The sequence below is a fragment of the Plectropomus leopardus genome, chromosome 2 (genome assembly GCF_026936395.1).
Source record: "Plectropomus leopardus strain MGB_pleo_1.0 chromosome 2, ASM2693639v1, whole genome shotgun sequence".
Classification (NCBI taxonomy): domain Eukaryota; kingdom Metazoa; phylum Chordata; class Actinopteri; order Perciformes; family Serranidae; genus Plectropomus; species Plectropomus leopardus.
This window is the reverse complement of record NC_142177.1, coordinates 7444207-7468940: the sequence shown is the minus strand read 5'-3', so window position 1 is coordinate 7468940 and position 24734 is coordinate 7444207. Positions and strand designations below refer to the sequence as shown.

At 37.1% G+C, this 24734-nt stretch overlaps 1 protein-coding gene across 3 annotated transcripts in view; it reads right to left on the bottom strand.

The window, feature by feature from the left end:
- The window catches only part of cntn4 (contactin 4), a 275881-nt gene extending 258437 nt beyond the window's left edge, over positions 1 to 17444 (bottom strand). Inside the window, exons 1-2 of one of the 3 annotated variants that reach the window (XM_088083789.1) lie at positions 17411 to 17444; positions 8498 to 8645 (exon numbers count right to left, since the gene is read on the bottom strand). The gene's annotated coding sequence lies outside the window, so the exon portion shown is untranslated. Of the gene's footprint in view, positions 1 to 8497; positions 8950 to 17410 lie in introns of those variants that run through there. The other 2 variants (XM_088083798.1, XM_088083787.1) reach the window with 2 other exon arrangements.
- Positions 17445 to 24734: the final 7290 nt, after the last annotated feature.

Sequence of the window (24734 nt, the reverse complement as noted above, 5' to 3'; positions counted from 1 at the left end):
AGTCTCTGCAAAATGTTATACGCAGCCTTGGGTGAATACTGGCAGGGTGGAGGATCTCCATTTTTTTTAATATAACCTTTAAGATTTATGCTGCTGCAAAGATTTTGATAAATAAATTATCAAAAAAAGGCAATTTTGGATAATTACATTATTCTGAGCCCAGCCCATGTATAAAGTTTATTATATAACACTATACATAAATCAGTACAAGTACAGATAGATTTTTTTTCTGTTAACTACAACTTTGCATATGAATGCATATGAAAGTTTATGTTTATCTGACTTTAAAGACAGAGCTTTTTAAATATGCAGAGGAAGAGCAGAATTTGGGAGTTTATATTAATTAGCCTATAGTTTGCACAGCTAGCCTATAAAAGCACCAGCAGTTGCAGCACCATTAGCCAATACATCATTATATTTCAAACTGGCATTTCGTATTAATTCACCCATTAGTGAAAAAGTTGGCAACATTTGTTGCTAAGCTTGAATTATATCATCGGCTTTCCGGGACATTTTAAGATAAAATAACATAAGACTATTAATCCCACACCAGGGAAATTCACACTTTGCTCAAGAGTCAGAAGCAGGAGAATATTGTAGGAAAAAAGATTTGAGTGCTAAAAAAAGGACAAAAAATACAAATAAGATCAAATAAAAAATAAAATATCCACTCTATATGCAATGTTTCATTTTATAATAAGTGTAATATCCTGGTCTGAGTACATGAGCATAAACCAGTGCATGTGCTTGCATTTTGCATTATGATTGTTTCATTGTCTGTTGTATATGCACTTGAAAATAACTTTTCCTTTTGATTATACCATAATTTGTTTTGTTTGGGTAAAGTTTATTTATTTATTCATCTTATTTTTTCCCTTTTCTACAAAAAAACAAATAAAGTATAAACACTGGTAGTTTAAGAGGTTTATAAGACATGGTCCATTTATGCAAATTGAAACTGTGGGAATAAAGTGCTGCAGGGACAATGTTTATTTGTAGCTCAGCACAAAAGTTAGTGTCACCCTGGTTCCATTGACAAAAATCCAAAGGGGTTTTTTTCACTGGATTTTGAATTACTGCAGAAAGTCAGATCTGTGGCAAACAAACATTTTTGATACTGAAATGTTTTGTTTAGTAAGATCATCTTTAAATGAACCATTATATGATTTGATAAGCGTAAATGCAATCCTCAGAAGTGAAAAGCTAAATTTAGGCTATGAACAAACTACACCACAGTCACATGACTTCAATGTCGCCACCACAGCGAGGCTATACAGCCGTGTTTGGCATGATGACACACCGTAATCTCATTTAGCCACTTGAAAGCAAATCATTGTTTTTTTTAAGACAAGTAAAAGCTTCAGAAATTACAAGTGGGGTATTGACTGGTTTATTTTGTGTCAAAGAACAAAACGTGAAAGTCTCTTAAAGCTTGTGTTAGCTACAGACCTTATTTCAGGCATCTCACCAAAAAAAACATTCAAGCAGCATTTCAACCTGGCGCTGTTCAGTGGCGTCTCATCAGGATGTGACGGGACTTTCTAAGCCTACACCGCCCGTCTGCATATCACGCTGCTGCAGCAGGTGCAACCCGGCAGCGAATAATAGCACGGCAAACGATTCTGTCCGCCAAGGTTCTCAGCTGAAGCCGTCCAGCTGCATATCATGCAAATGTGAAAGGTGGCTTATAGCATTGGTATCTTATGCTAAAAGCACTGCAAAAGCAGTGGTATCTGATGATTTCAGTCAGAGATAGAACTTATCCATCTTCCTGGTAGTACAAATACCTTCTCCACTACAAACTAGCACTTCACCACTGGGTATGAGCATTTAATATTGTTAGTTCCTCTGGACCAGTAACTCTGTATCCGAATCAAAAGCACTCTAGACATGTTATTATGGGTTAATGGCCCTTTCATCATCATTCATAGGCATGACAGAGTTATCTGTTCTGTTGCTTTGTTCTGGCAGTAATTATGTTTACCTAATTAATTGTTAGTATGAGCTTATAGTGAAAGAGTTCCATAAGCTAATTAATAAAAATAAAAATCTTCTAATCATTACAATGATATATTGGAACAAAAGTTAATAGGGATGCAATTGATGTTTGCCTGTTGGACAGACCAGCATTACCATCCTTAGAGCCACACTACTATAGTGGGTATAAACTTCCTGGTGCAAAGAAACGAAAACAGCATGAGCCTCACTCACCCCAATTAGGTCACCAGCAAGAGAATATCTGAATAATGGCCACGAAACTTGAAGTGGTGCAGTCACTGAGCCAATTACTTACCTTTCCTATGACACTAGCTTCAGACCTCTTTACTCACACCTCAGTATATATGTTTGCTATATTAAGACCATCTAAGGAGTGGAGGTCATGAAGAATAGAACACCATGCTTTACATTTTGTCAATGACCTTCGTCATATGTTGCTAGATGCTGTTGCTCTGGTTCTCTGAGGTACTGCCGTTGAAAAGCAACAGCTCTCATTGCATTATACTGAGGAGGTACTTCAGAGGATGAGTACGTAGATACATTTTCCCAATGTGTATTCATAGAACACTCAGAACTCCCATCATCCTATAGGTTCCTGGCATTGGATAAAGGTAAAAAAAAAAAAAAAAAACCTGTGAATGCATCGCTCTGAGGTGAGATTGTTTCCTGTCTGTGCCTGTGTACTAGAATTAACTTGAGGGAGATGATCAGTCAACAGGATTTTAATTAGCAGGCAAGGAACATTTCTGAATGTTGCAGCTTCAATTTGTGTCTCACATACAAAAGTCTATTGTGCAGCTTGATGAGGACGGTGCAAACCTAAGCTGGAGGGAAGATGCATTGCCCAACATCTGTCGAAGATGTTGGTAAATGCTGATCAGACTACCAGAGAGTTTGATCACGTGGTGGGTTTTGTGATGGAGACGTGACCATCACTGATTGCCCATAGGACACACACACACACACGCAAATAAGTGGTTCACTAAATTGTGCATGTAACTGCATGTTTCAGTCTGTCTCACATGCGCCTGACACAACACAATCACTTAATTGTCACAAACTGTCTAGGAATAAGATGAGCTGCACTATACAGTAATGTTAACCACAGTGGTGCCTCAAAAGGGGGGAAGGGGGGTACAATTGATACAAGTGGTGGACTCAAAGGAGGATGTAAAAGTAAACCATGCCTACATGTGTGTTGATACGTATACATATTGATATATAGACAGACAGATATATATATATATATATATATATATATATATATATATATATATATATATATATATATATATATATACATATATATATATATATATATATATATATATATATATATATATATATATATATATATATATATATATATATATACAGTATAATATACTGTATATATGAGATATGATATGATAAATTGGTGCATGGAAATTCACCAGAATGCAAGAAATGAGGTGTTTAGGGCTGCTGTTTGTGATCAATAAGACTTAATTTGGGTTTGACTGTCAACTTCCTAACTGATGCACATGTTTTACACTCTTAAATATAATTTTCTACATGGCTTTTTCACTGTCTGAGAAACTAATTATAATGATATTCCAGCAGCTCAGTTTAATCAAAACAAGAAACAAGAAAAAAAATTGCCTAGATTTTAACTGATTGGGGGGACAGTAAGGGACCTAGATAATGGATTGAGGGGCGCTGGCCCTCAAAGATTGAGAACCACTGGTGTATGAAATGAATAGATTTGTATTAGTACTTTTAGAAAGTAATTGTATACCATACAACAATTGTTGAACAAATAACTATAAGAGTACTGACAACCATGGAACCAAAAAAGAAAAAACAAAACATTAAAAAAAAATAAACAAAAGGGCACAATTTCTTTATAATAGACCCATTCACCACATTTCATTAAATTGAAAAGCCTGGGGGGCCACACTGGGGTTACAAAGAAGGTAATGATCAAAAGTCACCAATCAAGTGGATGGATTATTTGCATCATTATGATAAAACTTTTCACAAGCAGATTTCACAAAGCAAATACAAGCAGAGATGTCACAGATTGGATGGCTACGGAGCTACAACTGGCTTCAATTTCTGTGCAAACAGCCAGAAAGACACGGACAGAGCACATTTCATTGTTATTTTTTCATGCTTTTCGCAGATTCACCATGTATATTGTTGGATTGTCGACGAGGCATGGACTGTATTTCCTTGAATAAAACAGACCTGACTTGGACGTATTTGCTCAGTGATGCTTCAATAGCATTTACTACCCTCGCAGATGGCTGCTCTCCTATAGCCCGGAGGAACATAGTCAAGTCTGAGCTGCTTTTAACTGTAACCCAGTACGCTGGCTTCAGTTGTGTTGGTATTGCAAATATCTCAGGGAGAGGAGTATATTTATTTCCTGAACACTGCCACATATGAATAAGAGAGGACTCTGAACATTTGAAATTTGAGTGGAAAAAAAGTGCATGCATGTTTCTGTAGAACATCCTGTGGATGTTCCCATTGGGTTAATAAGACATGATCTGTTATTTCCAGCATTCTGCAGCCCACATCTCCACATAGCTATTTCCAGTAAAATCGGGAAGCTCAGTCATGTAGCAACTCTTGTGCTTTTTCCCCCATGAGAGAGATGATGAGACTAATCCAGGACCGTTCGATCAAATGAAACTTTTCAGTCAAGCTATTTTTCAATGTCACATTTCTTTATGTTTGATCCATGAGGTAGGCTTGTCCCATTGGCATCATCTATCATCATCAAGCCGAGCTACCGGGCCTCTCCTGACCACTGAGCAGTCGCTCTCGGGAGACGGATGCCTCCAAGGAACATCTGTCAATCAAAGACTTGTGGAGGCTTTGTTGCATTTCCATCTTCAATCAAGCACAAAGAAACTCATGAATCTTGCACGCTGGAATCTAGTCCTGATGCTTGTAGAGGTATGCTTGCACTGGTATTTAGGCGAGAGTGTGCCACACACAAACTCTTCACGAACTCAGGCTCAGTCTTTCTTGAAAGGCCTGGAATGAAAAGTTTGGTTTTGTTCGCAAGAAATAAGTTCAATAACTGAATAAATCTATTTGAGTGACCTTTGTATAAAGATGTCGAGGCTCTCTGAGGCTCCTCTCACCCCTTTAAGGTGCAAAATGGTCTAGTTGACCCTTGCACTTGGTGGTCAACTGCTGCTATGCTGGTGGATCACCAACTAACACTATCATGTCTTTCCCCAAGGAAGGGAAAGTAGGGCTAAAAAAAAATTAAAAAACAAAAAAAAGGAAAGGGAAAGAAAGCAAATTGACTTTCCAGGGTGTTCTTCACATTAATTTATTTGTGGCAGCCCACCACGATCAAAACATGTGCTGCAACAAATCAGTTTTATATTTTTGGAGCTTCATTGTGAGCTCATTTGAAGTGCTATTGGATTATACTGTATATCCATTCACTGCACCACACTCTAAGAGCAAAGAGCCTACTCTGGGCACAGATGAAGTAACAGAATGCCAGGTGCAGTGAAAAGTGAGACTAAAATGTTTATTGCGTTGGGTCTAAAATATTATTTTTGCCTCTTCAGCAGCTGCTCCTCTCATCCATCAATGTGATCAGCTTGGACCAGATCAATATCCATCAATCTCCATATCTAATCCATCACAACTCAATGCCCTGCCCTTTTTCTGAATTTGCTGTTGACAGTTAGTGATACTGCCATAATGTACAAGTCTGAGTACACATGGCCGGTGCAGTAAAACTGCAAATGGCTCATTAAATCAACCCTCCCTAATATCTGATGAAAAACATTTCAAAAGTGCATGAGAGATCAAGAGAGGAAGGGTGGGGGCCCAAAGAGACTGATGATGCATAGGGCCCAGAATTTGGTGCTACGGCCCTGCTCCAGCTATCTGTATGAAGATTGTCTTGTGTCACAGATGTGGTTCCTGCACCAGCTTTTTTTTAAAGTAGAGCTTAACAGCCAAGATGGAGAAATGAGCCTCTTGCAGGAGAGTGTATTAAAGCCAGGAGTGTAAACACTCATTCTAGTTAGTGTTGGCACCTGTGTGTTTGCAAAGTTGAGTGGTGCACTCTAAAATTTAAAAACAGCCCTCTATTAATCTGCATTCAAACAATTTGTAAGATGCAGTAATGGCTCAAAGATGAATGCAAAATAGGACTCTGTCAAGCCTTTGGAGGTGCAGGAGCAGCAGTTCATTCTGTCACTCGAGAATCATTTTTGAGCGGCTTTGAAGGCTAATCAATGGCAGCCGATGTCTAACTACAAAGACCCCTGATTTAAGCCGTCTACTTAGCAGAAAATATCCAAACATGCCTGTGCTGCTCACCTAGATGGACAGAGTGAGTCCTTGAAATATCAATGCATCGAGCAGCTGCTGATGAAGTGCTGATAGGAAGACTGAAGCAGGGAAATTAGTGAGTGAGACAGTCCCCCCTGAAGAACGGAAGGACAGGACAGGAGACAGATTTTGGGATGCTCGCGGTCACTAAAGGTTGAGCACTATTCAGACACAGAAGTTGACAACGTTAATTGGGGTCACCCCTCTGGGACATTCTCTCCTTTCAGTGTAATTTTCTTCAGCAGATGACTTGCCCACAGGATCAGAGGAGAAACTGGTACAAATTAGCCAATTTTTCGTTAGAGACTTAGTGGTGAAGAGGGAAAACTGGGATCATTTCATCAAATCATAGCGGTGTTTAGGCACAATATGCAGCAGTCCTCCTTTGCCAATAATAATAAGTACTAGTTGCCAAGTTGCAAACACCATGTCATTAATCTGTTGCGTGCCACACTCAATTACTCCATTTTCTCCAAGGAGCTAGGAACAGACTGTGGCCTTAACTGTGGTTTCACAACATCTATAATTAGAAAAACAATTATTCAATTTCATGATAATCACGGTGGCAACACTGTGTAACACTCAAATTGCTCCCTGCGTACAGTGTGTCTCTCGCTGTTCACTCTCACCTTCAAAGTTCATTTGGGGCTAATGAACACAGCTCATAAGAGCTACACGCTCCCCGATGGTTTAGGAGGATATTTCACTTGTTTATGTCCACCATATGGTTGGTGCAATGTTTCAGTGGGGACCTGGGAATAGGGTTACCTTCAAAAGGGGTCTCTACACACACATGCTCTGTTTGCTTGTGTTAGATATGCAGAGCCTGATATTTTTAAATGCTATTTTTAGGTCACTTTCAGGGCACACTTACTACTTTTAAGCAAAGAGGTAACTTTTAAAATAATGTACTATATATTTTATTCAGCATATATGGTCTTTAAATGCGACAGCCCGAGTGTAATAGTGATAGTAATTTACAAAATTGTGCATCTATTACTCATTTTGGTCTCGCAATACTATTTGCCATTAATTAGAGAGCTACTAACAGTGATACACCATTATATACAGCTTTAACATGTGTTTTAGGTTCACTTTCTTTCATTTATCTGAAATTCATACGTTTTTTTTCCTATCAAAATTTACCACTTGAATCTCACAGAATTTCCATAGTAAATTTACAACTGAAATCTTGAAAATATAATGGGGTTTTTTTTTGTTTGTTTGTTTGTTTGTTGTTTTTCCAGAATATTACTTCCCTCCTCTGGCTCCATTTTTATTATTTTGTACTTGCGATGGCACTCATACAAAATTGTGTTTTTTAAAGAAAAAGAGTTCATAAAAACCAAAAATAACCCCTCAAAAAAGCTGAATATTAGACTTCCAAGTGCCTGATGTGGAAAAAAAAGCCTCTGTTTGATTACAAGTTTGCCATTTCAACTCTAGAGGTGATGACAAATCTGTTTTAACAGGTTTGATAAAACACTATTTACTGTTTCCCCACAACTTGACGATAATCACTGCTGAGAGGAGCTAATGATGCAGACCAACACAAACCATCAAACAACACCACAGATCATAAAACTCTTCTCATATTAAGCCTCTGATTAACAAGAAAATCTTAATTTAAAACAAGAATAAATTATTCAGGCCCAGCGCCTGGGCATATCTGAAGAGAGGGCATGTGATGGGGAGGCGGGCACTAAAAGTATCACCACAGATGCACTTTTTAAACTCAGCAGCAGCAACAGGTGGACTTGTTGCTAGAAGAAGGCGCACAATTGCGCAAATACCTAAAAAACGGCTAAACATGACCAACAATCCATAACACTGCATACAGACGCACGCCACGCGTAAATACGCACAAACCAACACAACAGCATGACCAGTTAGGCACAAATACACAACAACTGAACAGCATGAGGAGTAACGCTGCGAAAAGTGGCACAATTACACAGCAACACGGCCCAAACCACTGCGTTTAGGCACATAAATGCGCACCAAAAACCACAACAACAGCAGCTTTGTTTACACTCCCCCAACCAGCTGACCATGGGCCACGAATACACACAACACAGAGAAACAACACTATAACATACAGCAACAAACAGCAGAAACGAGATAAACATGAAAACAATGCACTCACCCCTCCAGTCAGCGCTGCTCTGCTCCTCGTTGATGCTAATGAAGCTGGATACACCGTTTTCTCCTGGAACTGATCTTCCTCAACACAGTCCTTCTACTCATCCTTGCATTTCTGGGTCAAATCCTTTTAGAGTTGAGTGAGGTGAACTCTGCCAGGACAAAGTGAACTTCTTCAGTGATCAGTGAAAACCGTTTTCAAAGCTGAAAATAAGCTAGCATGTGCAACTTCCCGGCTAGCTGCCGCAGGCGCAGGTCATCCATGGCTGCAGCTCTCTCACCTGACAGACTATAGCTGCCGTTTTACACCATTTTCACAAATCGATTTTTATTTAAAACAATACTGCCACTGCTAGATGTTTTTTTTTTTTAGTTTACATAGCTACTCCGGTTTCAAAGTTCGAAAACTTGCTAGTGAATTGTGCAAGCAGAGACATGACGTCAAATGGGCGGGCCGGAAATGAATGTTAGTGAGAAGTAGAGAGAAGTGAGACTTCCTTTCAATACATCCATGGAGAAAAGCAGCCAACATACTATAGAGCATGGGTCTATTAATTTGTCTCAAAAAATTATCCAGTGATTTAAGGAGGTCTCTTTCCCAATGTTAGGCAAATTGGGAGAAGTCTTTCTGGGCCAGTGTGCATCACGTGACTCTGTAACTCCGCTTTTGGCCCATGGATGTATTATAGTTTTGGCCACTATGAAAAGTTTGCATCAGAGACTGGCGCACTTCCTGGGGGCTTGTGGTGAAGGGATGATGTATTTTTGTAGGCCAACCAGGAAGTTAGCATCGCACTCGTTCCATCCCATGGTTCCATCCCATAATAATAATAATCCCCATAACAGATCCATGTTCCATCCATCGTCAAAAACCTTATGCGTTTTAGGAGTCATTACTCCACCACTCTATACTATACTGTTTATGAGGAATACAACGAAAACAACGAAATGCACTGTTGATGTGGTTAGGTTTACAATCTTTAATGCAGCTTATTACATTTTTGTAGATTGCAATACATAGGTGTATATCATATATGATATGTATATTTGCAGATATAAGGTGGGGTCAGTTTTTATGCAGTGTATAAGCATATATATATATAATATATATATATATATATATATATATATATATATATATATATATATATATATATATATAATAAAACACACAACCTTCTATGTCCATATACAGTATATACACACTATATTTGCAACATTTTTAGATTAATTGTCCACCCCATACACATATAAATATATACATGTGTGTACATATATGTAAGGTGGAGTGTTTTGGGATTTTCTTTTTTACAATATCTATGGTCCATATACAATGTATATGTTTTCATATGTAAGATGGAAAGGTTTTTTTTCCCACAAAGGGTAATATTTTTTTATTTCAGTCAATTCATCTTAAGTTACATCAACTGTTCCAATGAGGATATATAAAGCCAGCATCTCACCCATCCAAACAAACACACGTAAGCAGCAGAGCAACATGCAGCCTGTGTCCTGCCTTGCCTCTCCCGTTAGTGTCAGATAGTGCTGACACTGTCCAGATGTCTACACAGTACTCAGACTGATTGCCTGAGACAAAGTGAGCAATGAAAATAAATGCCTTCAGCAGAGGAAAATCCAGATCAGATCAGAGCTGAAGGACAGAAGAAAAGACAGCTAGTGAAGTGAGACGGGGCATTTAAGGTAACTGCAGAGTGGGTCTTGTTAGGTGCCGTGTTCACTTGATTTAATTATTTTAATTTTTTGGTCAGCTTTTTTTTTTTTTGTTCCAACATTTCAAAGTTTTTGTTTTTACTTCATCGTTAACAAAGAGTGTGGTGATATAGCTAACAAGCTTAGTTGTTTCTGCAACATCTATGCATCTTAATGATGTTGAAGCATTGGTTGTCTCAGTAATTGCATCTTTGAAGACAACTGCTTCACACAGAGCACAAATGGCAGTCCTCAGATTGGTAATTAAAAGCGTGCAGTCGGAGCTGGGATGGGATGATTAAGGCAGTGCAGACTCTGCCGACAGACGACGGAATTAAATTGTATTGATAACATAACACAGTGCACAAGCAGTATCCGTGTAGCCCTGTCATTCACTCACACACACACACACACACACACACACACACACACACACACTTGAAATACTATGATCTTTCGAAGTTATTAAGGTAAAGCTGTTACCACACAGCTGCTTATTTACTCATCCAGAAGACAGAACAATGTTGGCATTCATTTGGAGTTACTTTACCTCAATATTCAGTTTTTACTCCTTCTAGCTCTGTTTTGGTCTTCACCAACTCCACACAAGTGTATCTGCATTCTGTTTTATCTAGCTCCTTGTCTAAATACTCAGATTCCAATATGGCCTTCAAGGTGACATCAATTATGACTATTCTTATTGTCCAAGGGACACTTCACATTATTGCATTTAACTTCTTGAGTTTCCTTAGAAGAATGTATTACAGTAGTGAAAGTCAGCCTCAAACACAACTTTAAGTTGCCCAATGTCCTCTCAGAACATGTGTACAAACTGATTTTCTCATCTTTCATTTTACTGTGTTGGTCTATTTAAGTTGTCTAGCAAGTTGGTTTGATTTCTTTCGAAAACATTAAGAAAAAGGCACTGAGCAACTTGACATGAAATGTCCCACAAAATGCAAGAATTTAGTAAAAGGTGATAAAAAAAATGACTTTATGTTTTTTTAAAAGGGAAAAGGGTCCAGAAAACTATACTAAAAACTACTAAACTATACTAAAAAAAGTATACTTTTTTCTATTTTTTAAAGGTTTTTTGGTGATCATTTTCAGTTTTTTTCTTTAAAAAAACAAAACAAATTCCTGCTAACGTTTGGGCCACACCTTGTTATGTTGCTCCTTGCTTTCTATCCATGTTTTTGAAAGAAATCAAACCAAATTTGGTCAAGCTTTAAAGGGTTAAACAGCTGATGGCAAATGTACCCGGATATAGATCATTAATCACAAACTTATGATTTCACACGGGACACGATCTGTGGTCTCATGGCTAAGAGGCTGTTTGTTTGATCCAAACAGAACTTCGTCCACACAGACTTTCTCACCTTTGATACTTCGTCAGTTGCTCTCAGCATATATTACATTGCAGTGGAAAAGGATTAATGATTATTGGAATCAGTTGAAAGCCCTGCGCATATTAAACCTGAGGTAAAAAGAAAAAAGACTAAAAAAAGACTAAGGATATTTAGTATTATATATGATAACATATTTAACATTATACGGTTGTATAATGTTACAGAATTATCATACATTTTTGAGCACTTTTTCCAAGTCTTATTGGCCATGATGTATTTTTCCCCTTTCTTTTCCTTTTTGATTTGTTTATTTGTTTGTTTTACTCATTTTCAGGTAGGCTAATTTTCTTGTACTAAAAACTAATTTCTTGATAATTTATAGGTAATTTCATCTTTTGTCGCTTTACTTTTTTCCCATGTTTTTGATAGAAATCAAGACAATTTTCTTAGGTTATAAAGGGCTGAAAAAGATGTCACAAGGAGAGGTGACTAAGCATCAGTATTCGGCCCCTGAGAATGAGAACAGGTTGAACTTTACTTAGTAATTTACATTCTGCTTTTGTAACAAAATAATCAACCACTTACGTTCTCTTAATCAGGCTCATGTGAAATAATTTGATAGCTGTCTTTGTATGTCTCTGTGCTCCCTCCTGAGCTTCATCAGTGTGTGTGTCGATGGCAGTTTGTGGAGCGTTAAACACATCGGCATGATAACTTGACCATCCGACTTTTTGGTGTTCCTAAGAAGTTATTTTCCTGTCAGCGTTTGTGTTTTCTTACATGCAGTGCTGCAACCTTGTGAAACTGCTTACTGTTAACACTGTGCACGTCTTCACGGTTACCAGTTTGGCAAATCTTTCCTCGTTATCTATTTGAATAATCACACAATGATAGATGAGCAGTTTTTACACACACATGCACACCCGATGCATTAACGCCACTGCAAATATTTAGCAAGCACGTCCAATCTGTGGCCGTGTGGAGGCAGCCTTACAGTACATCAGTGCCGCGCAGCGTTGTCTTATATCAAATTTTATCTTCCAACCAGTGCATCATCCTATTTACACAAGAGATTAAATGTGCTGTATGTTTATCAGGCAAGAGAGTCCACAGAAGATAGAATCACTATTTACACTTTTATAAGATAGAAGCCCAGAATCAACTCGCACTAAAATAAAGAGTATGAAAGCATCTATTGTATTTCCTGTTTATCTAGAACAGAGACGATGCAGATAAGTTGAATTTCCAAAGCCATTCTGTTCTGTGCCTTTTTAATGTCATCTTTCTGTTTGTGTTCTGGGGGGGTGGGTGGGCCAGGAAAGGAGGGTTGGTTCATATGTTTTTGTTTTTTTGGTTTTTTTAAAAATGTTTTTAACTTGTAAAGCACTTTGTGCTACATTCAATGTATGAAAAGTGCTCTATAAATAAAGTTTGATTTGAATCAATGGTAGTTAACTCTTAAAATCAGACAGTCCGTGCACAGTCACAGGAGATGATTGTTTGTTTGATTGTTTGTTGAATAGATCTTAAATAAAAACCATAAAACCAAGAACATTTGGTCTTTTTACAGCAGAAAGCTAAGGCCCTCTGTCTTCTCCGCCATCATGTCATTACCTTATGTTGCCTTACCTTACATGGCATGCTAACGTAGCGTTTTCTGGAAATATGCCAGAAATTCTCTCTTATCACTCTGTGAGATTATTGTTTGCGTCACCTTGATTACAGAAATCTGAAAACAACAACAACAACAACAACAACAACAACAACAACAACAACAACAACAACAACAACAACAACAACAACATAATAACAACAACATTCATTCTTTTTGCAGCAGAAAGCTAAGGCTTCTGGCTCTCCTGTCCAGATGTTGGATGCTGTCATGATGTTCCTGCACTACTTTACATGTGGTAAACATGTGTAAACAGCGCCAGAAGAAATAACAATGAATCCATCATAATGCCTCTGCATTTTGCTCATAAAGATGAGAAAATGTCAAAAATGTAGTAATGCAAAAACTACAAATAACTTATAGAGTGTTACAAATTATTTAGGGCCTGAGCACTGACTGCAGGTGGGCAAAGGCCCTATTAATGTTGAAGGAATTTATGCAAATTAATTGCTTTTTTTGGGGCTTAAGATGCTCACAAACTTGTGAAACATTGCACTCTTATCAGAGCTGGTGTATTCTTTCTATATTTTATGTCTCATTTTTGTGCATGTAAAATATGGCTTAGTAGCGCCCCCTACAGGATTTCAATAAAGCAGCCCCCACTGTTAGTTTCACCTAAATATACGAAAATTGGGAGACACATATAACATCCCAAGGCTTCAAAAAAATGTCTTGAGCAGCCATATTGGAAACAACCAGAAGTCAGCCAATTTGAATTTAATGTCCAGTTTTTTTGCATTTTGGGCAGTTTACAGGGGTCATACTTTCACAAACTCTTCCTACAGCTGGGAAGAGTTATGCAAAGTTTGAGTTTTCATAAAACCGTGTGACCGTGGCAAAGCCTCAATTTGTAAAATCTGATAAAAAACATGTTGAAGCAATTAAAGACACTTGAAGAATCAACAACACAATAAGCAAAAAAAACAAAACAAAACAATGAATAGGCACTGGAGGACCGTTTCTACTGCAGAGTTCAAAGGTTTAACCCTTTAACAGAAATTGTAACCACATGGTTGACATTTTCTGCGATCAAACTTGGCAAAGCCCAATTAAATTTCATACAGATGTTTTTTTAAAATACACTGTAATTCTCTTCAATTCTATTTTTTAAAATTATATTAAATAGACTTTTTGTTTTTTTCTACCATAAATTTTAAACAGATTTTGTTACTAGATTCATTATTGTTTGTATTTATTTTTATTTACAGATTTAAAAAAAATATTTAATTTGTTTGTTTATTTGTTTATTTATGAAGTAACTTTAATCTGTATTTTTAATCATAAAACATTGATGAATTGTTGTTTTTTTAACTGTATATTTCATACCAATTGTTTTTACTAGATTAATTATTTTTATGGATTTATTATTGTTTATTTATTTTGATATGTTTATTGTATGAAGTTACTTTTATTTTCAGATTTCTAGTATATAACATTGACTTTTGTGCTTTTTACAATGCATACTTGGAGACTTTTTTTCTTAATAAACTGATGCATTTTGTTAACATTCTATGGTCTAAAATGGTGTGTTATTGTTTTTACAAAAGCATTTTTAGCATGACTGTTATCAAGAGAGTTATGAATCAATCTAAAAAATGCACTCGAAGCTCCTTGTGTCACATATATGTAGGCAAAATGTGATGTCGTATAAACTCATGTTTCTCTAATCAATAATTTACAAAGAAGTGATCTACATGGCAACGTTCACATCCCAGGGGGATTTCCAAGGTTAATGGCACACGTGCATTAATGGGCTACTAAAGGTCGTTTGGCAGCGTACGACAGATAAGAAGACATTATTGTTTTGTTCTGAATGACACAGCAGCCATTGTGTCTAATGGCGAATGAAAAGACAGATTGCCCACGAGTGTAAAACGTGTAAACTTTGAGTAAAACTGGTCATTTGATGGTGGATTCAAGAGATGATTGTGGTTATCGTTGCAGCCCTACAGCAGCTAATCAATAATGGAAGACTGACACACACTGCAGTGAATACACTCACCAGGAATAAAGAAGAGAAAACATGCTGCACTATATGACAGCAGATTAGACACAGACTGCATTCACAGCTACAGGATCATATCAGTGTTGCAGCAGCGTCGTTGGTGCGAGCACTCACACCATTGCAGGAGCATAAAATAGGCCACATCCAGACCTTCATGCTTGGCGCTGAATTGCCGCACATATATCAGACTTTTTGGGATGTTTTCTTCATGTCTATTCTAGGATGTAACCAATACATGACACCGATGTGAACTGACAGCCATGTTGAAAAGACTGTGTGAAGAGTGACAGTAACAAAAGACGTCACATATCTGCAGCTCGTTTTGAACACATCCTGGTTTTGATGTCTGCCCTCTATTTTTGACATGAATTGAGGCTTCTCCCCAAATATCACTCGAGCCATCAATTCCACATCCTTCCCACTGTTGCTATTTATTGTCTTGCAGGACGAAGAAAATCCTGGCTACACCCAGCTGCCACAGTACTACAGTTAAAACATCAGTCTATGATATAATCAACAGTACATTAAATAACATTACATTAAATCAAGTGTACATTATAGGTCCAGTGTGGGGGATTTAGGGGGATCTATCTGCAGAAAAGGAATATAACAAAGTGTGTTTTCTTTACTGTATAATCACCTGGAAATAAGAATGTTTGTTTTTTTTTGTTACCTAAGAATGAGTTTTTTTTGTTTTAAATCCACAATGGGTCCTTGTTCACAGAGTCTGCCATATTTCTACAGAAGCCCAGAGTGAAAACAAACAAACACTGGCTCTAGATAGGGACACTCACATCTTCACATCAGGCTCTGAAGTTAGCAGCCCCTCTGCAACAAGCACTGCTGGAAAAACAGATTTTTTCAAACTTGAAACTGCTTTATTCAATATTTTTGCCAGTTTTAATCATCAAGTCTGTTTGTTTTTGAGAGGAAAAGACCTCTGCAGATAATTCAGGTCGTGGTAAAAACCTCCTGAATAATGAACATGGAAGGATCTCTAACTGGAGGAAGTTTCATCTGGTCACACTTTGCATTTTTCACCACTAGATGCCACAAATCCCCCTAAATCTCACACAATGGAGTTTTACTGTACTTTATTTCAAACATGGCAAGTAAAATAAGACAACAAAAGTAAAATATGATCAAGAAAAAACCCACATCAGAATGCCCATCAGACACATACAGTAAACAAACATGTTTACCAAATATCTCTGATGAGCATTCTGATGTGGTTTTTTTCTTGATTATATTTTACTTTTGTTGTTTACTTGCCATGTTTGAAATAAAGATCTACCCCAAAACTACTTACCCAACCAGCTAACTAACCAACCAGCCAGCCAGCCAGCCACCTAACTTACTAACCAACTAACTAACCAACCAATTACCCAACTAACTTACTGATCAACTACCCAACCAACCAACCAACCGACTAACTAAATCCACAAACTAACTCATAACTTAAGTTGTCAGAAAAAAATACTGTAGTAAAAAGTATAGAAAACAAGCTACACTTATACATAAATGCATCATTAATTATAATTAAGTGATATATTATACATATTATTCACTACATAGGTCATATTGTATAGTACTTTTTCTTTTGCTAATGGTGCTAATATTTACTTAGCTTACTTAGCTAGTACTTTTACTTAAACTGCTCAAAAAAATTAACTACGCTCCAAACACAAAACAGCATTGTTGTGGTGTATTTCTACTCTGAATATACTCATTAATCACTAGCAAAAAGAAAAGGAAAGAAAAACATTTAATTTGAGTGTTACATGGTTTTATTATCCATGAGAATCTTAACACAGTAACCACCTTATAATAGAAAAAATGTACAACCAATTACACAAACATGGAGACCTTGAATGGTTAATACATACCAATGAATGAAGTTCTACTTTTAAAACACATTCCATATGTATTTTGTTCTCCAAATATCCCCAATTCTGAAGTATCTCCTGAAAACAGTGTGTTGAAACCCTCCTGAGATGAATATTCTTCAAACTTAATCAATTTGATGTATTAAAGGCGAAATGTTTTGTTAGAAAATCGAATCAGAGCAGTTGAAATAAATCACTACTTCCTGGTTCATTTTTCAGTGACATTCAGATCCCTCCACCAAACACAAATTATGTACTTTAACAGTAAGATAAATAGAATTTCTATGTGCCTCACCTCTCCTCCTTGCCTCCTGTTTGGGAAATGTTTGTTGACAAAAGGGGGCGTAGCCGAACTTCAGTCGATTTTAAATGATCTGGAACACTGTGATTGGCTTTTGGACAACCAATCGTACAAGCCTGTACATTGGAAATGAGTCATAGAGCTATACATCCCTGATACATCCTAGAGATGTTTTGTCCATTATAAAGGTCAGGGAATCTGAATGGGATTTTAAATGCAGGACTTTTACTTGAAACAGTTTTTAAGTTAAATGTGGGAATACTTTTTCCAAGACAGGACAAAATTTAATGTTATGAATTATTGCCAAAACTATGAAAATCCAAATGTATGCTTTGAGTCAATTCCCTAAAATGTCCTGTTTGTTTTTAAATTAACCATGATTTTTTTTCTTCCATGGTACCATTTAACTCTTGAGAACCTAACTAGAACTAACTCCTTTCATGAGCATTTTCCACTTCTGCAACCTGAGAAAATGGGTTCGATTTCTTTTTTAAAAACATGGGAAAAATGAGATAAGCAACTTGGTGAGAAATGCCTCGGAAATTGCAAAAAAAAAAGAGGAAAAGGTAACATGGAAATGACTTTTAAATTAGCTGTGAGGAGATGATTAGATATCATCACACAATAGGGAAAAATGTCTAGAAAACTATATTTATAATTAGATATTTAAAATTATGTTACAATTTTTTTTCACACTTTCTTAACATCAGTTATGTCTCTATTTATGTTTAATTTTTCTTTTTTGCTTATTTTCAGGTAATTTTCTTGTAACTTTTTACTTATTTCTTGCTCATATTTGGGGCCATTTCTTGTTAGGTTGCTCTTTGCCTTCTCCCCATGTTTTTGAAAGAAATCAAGCCAATTTGCTCAAGTTTCAAGGTTTAAATTGAAACTATTTTATATCTGCAGCAACAACACAATATCCAGTAACACTGAGATCCTGTAAAGGAATGTTAAATAAATGTTGGTATCCAGAGACCACAGTGCAGAATGAAAGTGATGAGCACAGTGTTTGTCAGTCCCGGCCTTCACCAGTGGTCTTCCGCACAGAGCCTTCTTCCTGTGAACCTGGGAGGAGAGCTCCGCAGGCTGCCTGTCAGCTGTCCCATGGTGCTTGGAGAGGGCTCATGGTCTTTTTAATTCACAGCCAATCTTCTGTCCATCACACCACTTTATCCCTACTTTAGAGCTCTGCTCAGGTCCACATGCTGTCACTTTTTGACATATCTCGCAGCCTACACCTCGACAATACCAGAAAATATTGTCAGTTCCTCCCCACCCCCTACACACTTTCAATATGAACATCAAATCATATTTTCAAACTGGATGTAGGAACAGAGCCTCCTGCCTACCTCCCCACACCAATCCACTTGGTATTTGACTTTTCTTAGCCCTGTGTGTGTGTGTGTGTGTGTGTGTGTGTGTGTGTGTGTGTGTGTGTGTGTGTGTGTGAGGGGATGAACCCATATGTGGAATAAAATAAGAGCTTCAGGTTTAGTTTATGACAGATCACACCATGCTTATCAGGTGACCCAAGCAGTTTCTACGGATTGTCCCACACGAGCCGTCACATGTTGACAATAATGAGTGGAGGTGGAATCCGAGCGGCACAACATGCACAGCCCAGCAAAGGTAAAGAAGCCACCCCTCGCATGCTGCCATTCTCAGGAGATTTCCATGAATAAAGGATTAGCTTCAAGCTGTGAGTCAAGCTCTGGTTCTTCCACTTGCTTTACATATTTAAGGCCGAATTTTGCACCCGCAGAACAGGTGGCTTAAAGTCAAAGGAGATTGTGCAGCAGTTTTGTAAAGCAGGGGACGAGTGTCGGACGAGTATATTGATGTAAGTTCCTGAAATTCTCAGCATACAGTGCATGCGTTATCAGGTTTAGGAGAGTTTATCTTTGACTTTCCCCTGGTGAATTTGTAACTGAGGATGTTTAGTTGTTGTCTCAAAAAAGCCAAATATATCCCACCATGTTGGACATGTTTACAGTAAATCAATTTCTTTATGACACTGAGATCAGAAAGCTTCGAGTGAGCTCTGAGGAAAGTCATATCGCTGCTGATTTTATCTTCCAAGACTAATGCTGGGGATAAACTGCCTAATCCATCATACATTTAATTGCCTCAACCAGGATCTTTGCTACTGATATCAACTTTATGAGTGTGTACATAACTTTGATTAAATATTCTGCCTCTTGAAATAACTGATAATATTATGGGGCTGAAAGTCACGCAGAGAAATACCTGCTTGGTGAGATGATCCTTGAAAGGTTTGGCGGCTGACATGACACTGGCTGCATTACTATTGGCGCACTTCAGAGTGTTCCATATCATGTGTCTTGGTTTCAGGAGACACTTTTACACCTTTTCCACAAACATGGAATGGTTTCAGTTGAAATTTGTACACTAAATCCTGGACTGTTAAGAGTATTTCTACCAAATAGAAATTGGTTTGAAACCCTAAAAAAACTGGTTTACAGCTGGAACTGAAAAGAAAGGTTCTCCTTAACTTGAAGTGCAAATCATGACAAAAAGAGTGGGCAGGGAAATAGAGGATTAGATGGAGGAGGCAACAAAAGAGAAGTCGCATTTGCCCCTTTTTTCAGTTGAGCATTTACATATTACAGTCTAGGTGTCCCTCTGCATCTGCTAATGTCATTTTGGGATGTCGCTACCGTGATGTCAACACAAGCACATGGTGGATTATGCTGCACATCATTACGTTTGAGCAACAAAAGCACATGTCAACCAACGCTGAGATGTCAACAAAAGCACATGCTGCCACAGATGGTTAGGATTAGGGGGAGGAGGCACACAGTAAGGTGTAAAAAAAAAGCCCACAACATTCAGACAGGAAGTGAACACCAGACTCTCACATAAAAGTCCGATGTTTGTTGGATCCATCTACCCTATAGTGACATTCGTGATTGTTATATATTACGTTATTACCAGCAGCACTGAGTGCAAGAGTGGCAGTATTTGGTTCTGAAGGAAATCTGCCTCTTTCTTAACAACTTTCTTCCATCAGTGTAACTGTTGAGTCCCACAGTTTACTTTGTCACAATATTTTCAGTCATTCACACACACACACACACACACACACACACACACACACACACACACACACACACACGCACGCACACACACACACACACACACTAAAAAACGTGCTAAAACACATCTAGTAATTAAAGATTCAATGTGAAGAATTTATTGAGTCTCTTTTGCCATCTCACAGAGATATATCATTATATTAATACAATGGTATTACATTTCTAAAATTAACAAATTGCAGGTTCAGATTGAGAAGCAGATTTATCAGAGGCGAAAGTGGAAAAAGTTTCAAAAATATCAATTTGGGACATCATAATGAGATATTCCAGCAGAAAGAAATAATTATAATAAATAAAAGCAATAAATTGAAAAAATGTAAAGGGATTTCATATTTTAGGGAAGGAGACAGCACAAAGTCCTTCAAAGCCAGGTTTGACTTAATGTATATATCTATATAAATCAAAAATAAACCAATATAATAAAACATTTTTAGCACTTCAGTCATCAACATAAAGAATAATGCATACAAAGAAAAATGGAGGACAAACTATTCTACACTCCTCTTAAGAAAAAAATCATATTAGTGCTACTTTTCAATACAACCAACACATATTAATGAATGACAGATGATCGACGGCATTAAATAAAACCTGTGCAAATAAATCTGAAATCAAACTTATTACATTAGCACATTTTTACAGTTCATCACAACATTAACAACAACTTCTCTCTTACACCTTTTTAGTCAATCAGTAGTGCTTTGTATGAAGGTGACAACTGACAGGAAACTCCTCTCATACAAATCATGTACATCTACAGCTATTTTGCATCAGGGAAGTACGATTAAATGTTAAAATGCTGCAATGCAGATTCTGTTATTCATCATATCAGACAGCTGAATGTAAAGTATCTACATAATATTCAGTGTTACGATGTGATATCTTGTTAAGGTATGTTAAATAGCAAGATATGAAGGTTAATATTGAAAAATGTCCTGGTCGTATTTGACAGAATTTATTCAAAACAAGACAGCTTCAGGAGGACTTTAATACTGAATTGTTATTCAGGTATGAGCTGTAACAAATCCATATGGTAGGTGTTTTAAATTTTTCCCATCTTGTGCCATTTCTTCTAACAAAAATCACACAAAAATAAACAACATAAAATTTAACAGATAAAATGATAAGGTAAATAACATACAATTTATGTTTAATAAGCCTGCCCTTTGCAAAATGACAATCTGTATGCTTTTTTAAAGAGTGGTTGACAAAATTTGATAAGGCAAAGAAGCTTTGTTAAACACAAGAGTAATTCATCTTATCTGAGGTTGCATCTGTTCCTAATATACAACCCATTTCAGCAGTAACTCCAAGAGTTCCTTGATACATGTTTAAAAAGCATCATGAGATTAGCCGCTGGTCCCTTGCATAAAGTCAACACAGACAACATTCACATCTGTCTGAACTCTGTGGATGAATAGAGGCTGGTATAAGTCAAAATTGTCTGTTTTTAATGTATTTAGTGACACCGGCGGTCCCTGGTGGTCCCATCAGGTTTCACCTGTGACCTAAATAGTCTCATTGTGAAATAAAACTGAGAAGCTAGACCAGTGTTGCCCCACTTTTAACTTATATGACGTGCAACAAGATTGGATTTAGTAATCCAAGAGCAGAAAACATGATCAGTGACTTTCTTTAAAGGGTACAATGTGTCAGATATACCATAAAACTTCAATTAAAAGCCCAGGCTACTATTTGCTTAAACCTCTGAACTCAACGGGCTTGTATTTGGGACTGCCATCTTTTTGGGATGGGCTTTTTAAGTCCTTTAACAAAAACTGTTGCTCTGCAAAGATGTGAAATACAGTCATTTTTGTGCCTCTCTTGTTTACTATGCCAGTATTTCTGTCGTCTTTGGTGCTCATGGTGTCAGTAAAATGAACTGATACATGTAACTGTAGAGAATCTTACCAAGCTAACAATGCTAGAGCATGTCCATATTGACAAAAGTCTGAACATTTATATTTGTATGTGCCATCTAAGCAGCTAACTAACGTTTGCTCCAGCAGGTAGCCAACAACCTGGTTTTATACATCCAAAGAACTTTTATAAAAATGAACTGCATGGCAACAAGACCTCTAATTGAGACAAGTGTTTATTTGTCAAAATGTGTTGCCACATCGTAAAAGGGACTGGGCATTTAATTGGGACTCTGCTTTTATTTGAAGTTCTATGGGATATGGCCTGAATTTTGGGTCAAAACATTCCAAAAATGAACCAATGTTATCAACAGAATATGAAGAAGTAGCAGTTTTGACTTCACGTCAAAGACCACTGTGGCCTATGTTATAGAGATTTCTACTGACATTAGCATGCTAACCAGCTAGCCCTAACATGCCCTGTCTTATGATGTCACTCATTGCTCGTGGCTACATTGAGTCACTGTAGCGTCCAGTCGGCCCTCAGTCAATCATACAAGGATGACTTTTAAAAATCCTCTCAAACTTTTCTTGAAAATTAAAAGTTCCATAAAAACTGATTTAAGTGGTGTCACTTGAGTCAGCATCAATTAGAAAGAAAATGAAAAAATTCTTAGATTTTTTTCCTTTTTTTTAACCAGACCTCAGTAGTTTGTTCTCATCTCTGATTGAGGTCAGCGGCTCAAGGCTACACTTGCTGCTACTAGCGTAACACAACCAAATTTATAACAAAACTGCATCAGTTTTGAATTTTTCTAATCAACTGTCCATCCTGACAGCAGCAATGTAAAGGGGGTGTGATGCAAAATCGGTAGAGTACTTCTTTTAAGAAAAACAGGCCTGATTTGTTTCTGGTTAAGGCTAAGGAGCTAAGCTAATATTACTTAGAGCTAATAGTTAACTTTGAAACAAACTGAGATGTGGTTGTGTGTTTATGTAGTGTTCAGCACTACACAAAAAGTGTTCACATATAATTATGAAATACATGGGTGTACAGCCTCTATCAGGTACATTTTATGTTGTATGAAACCAAAGGATGATCCATTGTTAGATGAAAGATGGCTAGCCAGAGGCTCTTTACATCAAAATGCACAGAACTCTGGATAAATGCATCATTTTGGGTGGATACTGCTATAAGATGTACCTGACATTTAGGAAAATACGCTTTTTCATTTACTTGTTGAGAGTTAGATGAGAAAATCAATATCACTCCTGTATTTGTGCATTAACTATGGAGCTGGAGCTGGAGTCAATTGGCTTAGTGTAGCGAGAAGAGTGTAATTCCTCAAATGAGAAAATACATAAAAAATGAATTTAATTTTGTGGGGTAGTTCTGGCTCCACCAGCAACAATGAAAAATACCGTAGGACCTCATTTAAATGTGTTTTCATGTAAAGGATTAACAATTAAGGATGAAATGATGAGAATAACGTAAATACATATTCACTAAACTCTTAGTTTTCACAATGCATATGTGTGGTAGGTGAGGTGAGATAAACTAGTCCCTTTTGGTCTGTAACATTCACAGAGGTCACAGCGAGCCAAGAAATAACTTGGAAGTAGAGGCAAAAATAGGTGGAAACAGACAGCATAAATGGGGAAACTGGGACATGAACCTGTGCTCAGGTTCATTTTAAAATGACATAAGAAATTCATCTTTCCATGTTTATCAAACTCAACATCCGTGAGGACTGCAGTGGTCCTGAAAATAGGCAGATGAAAATGTTTTGTAACTTTGCTGTGTCCTATGAGTAACAGTCCAGCCACAAATTTGTCAGCATTTGACGACCTGTCAGAACGCTCCCATCATCCAGTTTTGGTTTGCAAACCAGGGGTTGAGAAACTCGCGAGTTAGATTGTTATTCCAAATATCTGAAACGTCGAAGAGAATCATAAACTATATTCATTGTAATGTCCAGAGCTGAATATAGAGGCATCAGAAGCTACAAAAAGAACATAAAAAATACAAAAAATGTCATAAAACTGCAAATCCTCATTGGAACTGGACATAAAGACCCATCTGAATTAAGACCTGGGAAGAAAAGAAAAATAAAATATTAACAGAAAGCATGTTGACCTATAGAAAACTATAATAAATAGTGACAATGTGGCACATGCTAAACCTCTTCAAAGGTTGCATTGCACTCTAAATTTGTTTTTTTTTTTTTTTTTTTAAATCTGCATGCCGATGTTCATATGTAGGTTTGTTATAGGACAGTAACTACTTTAGTTTAATTTATTGTAACTGCATTTCATTCATAATTATGTATTTCAGTAGTT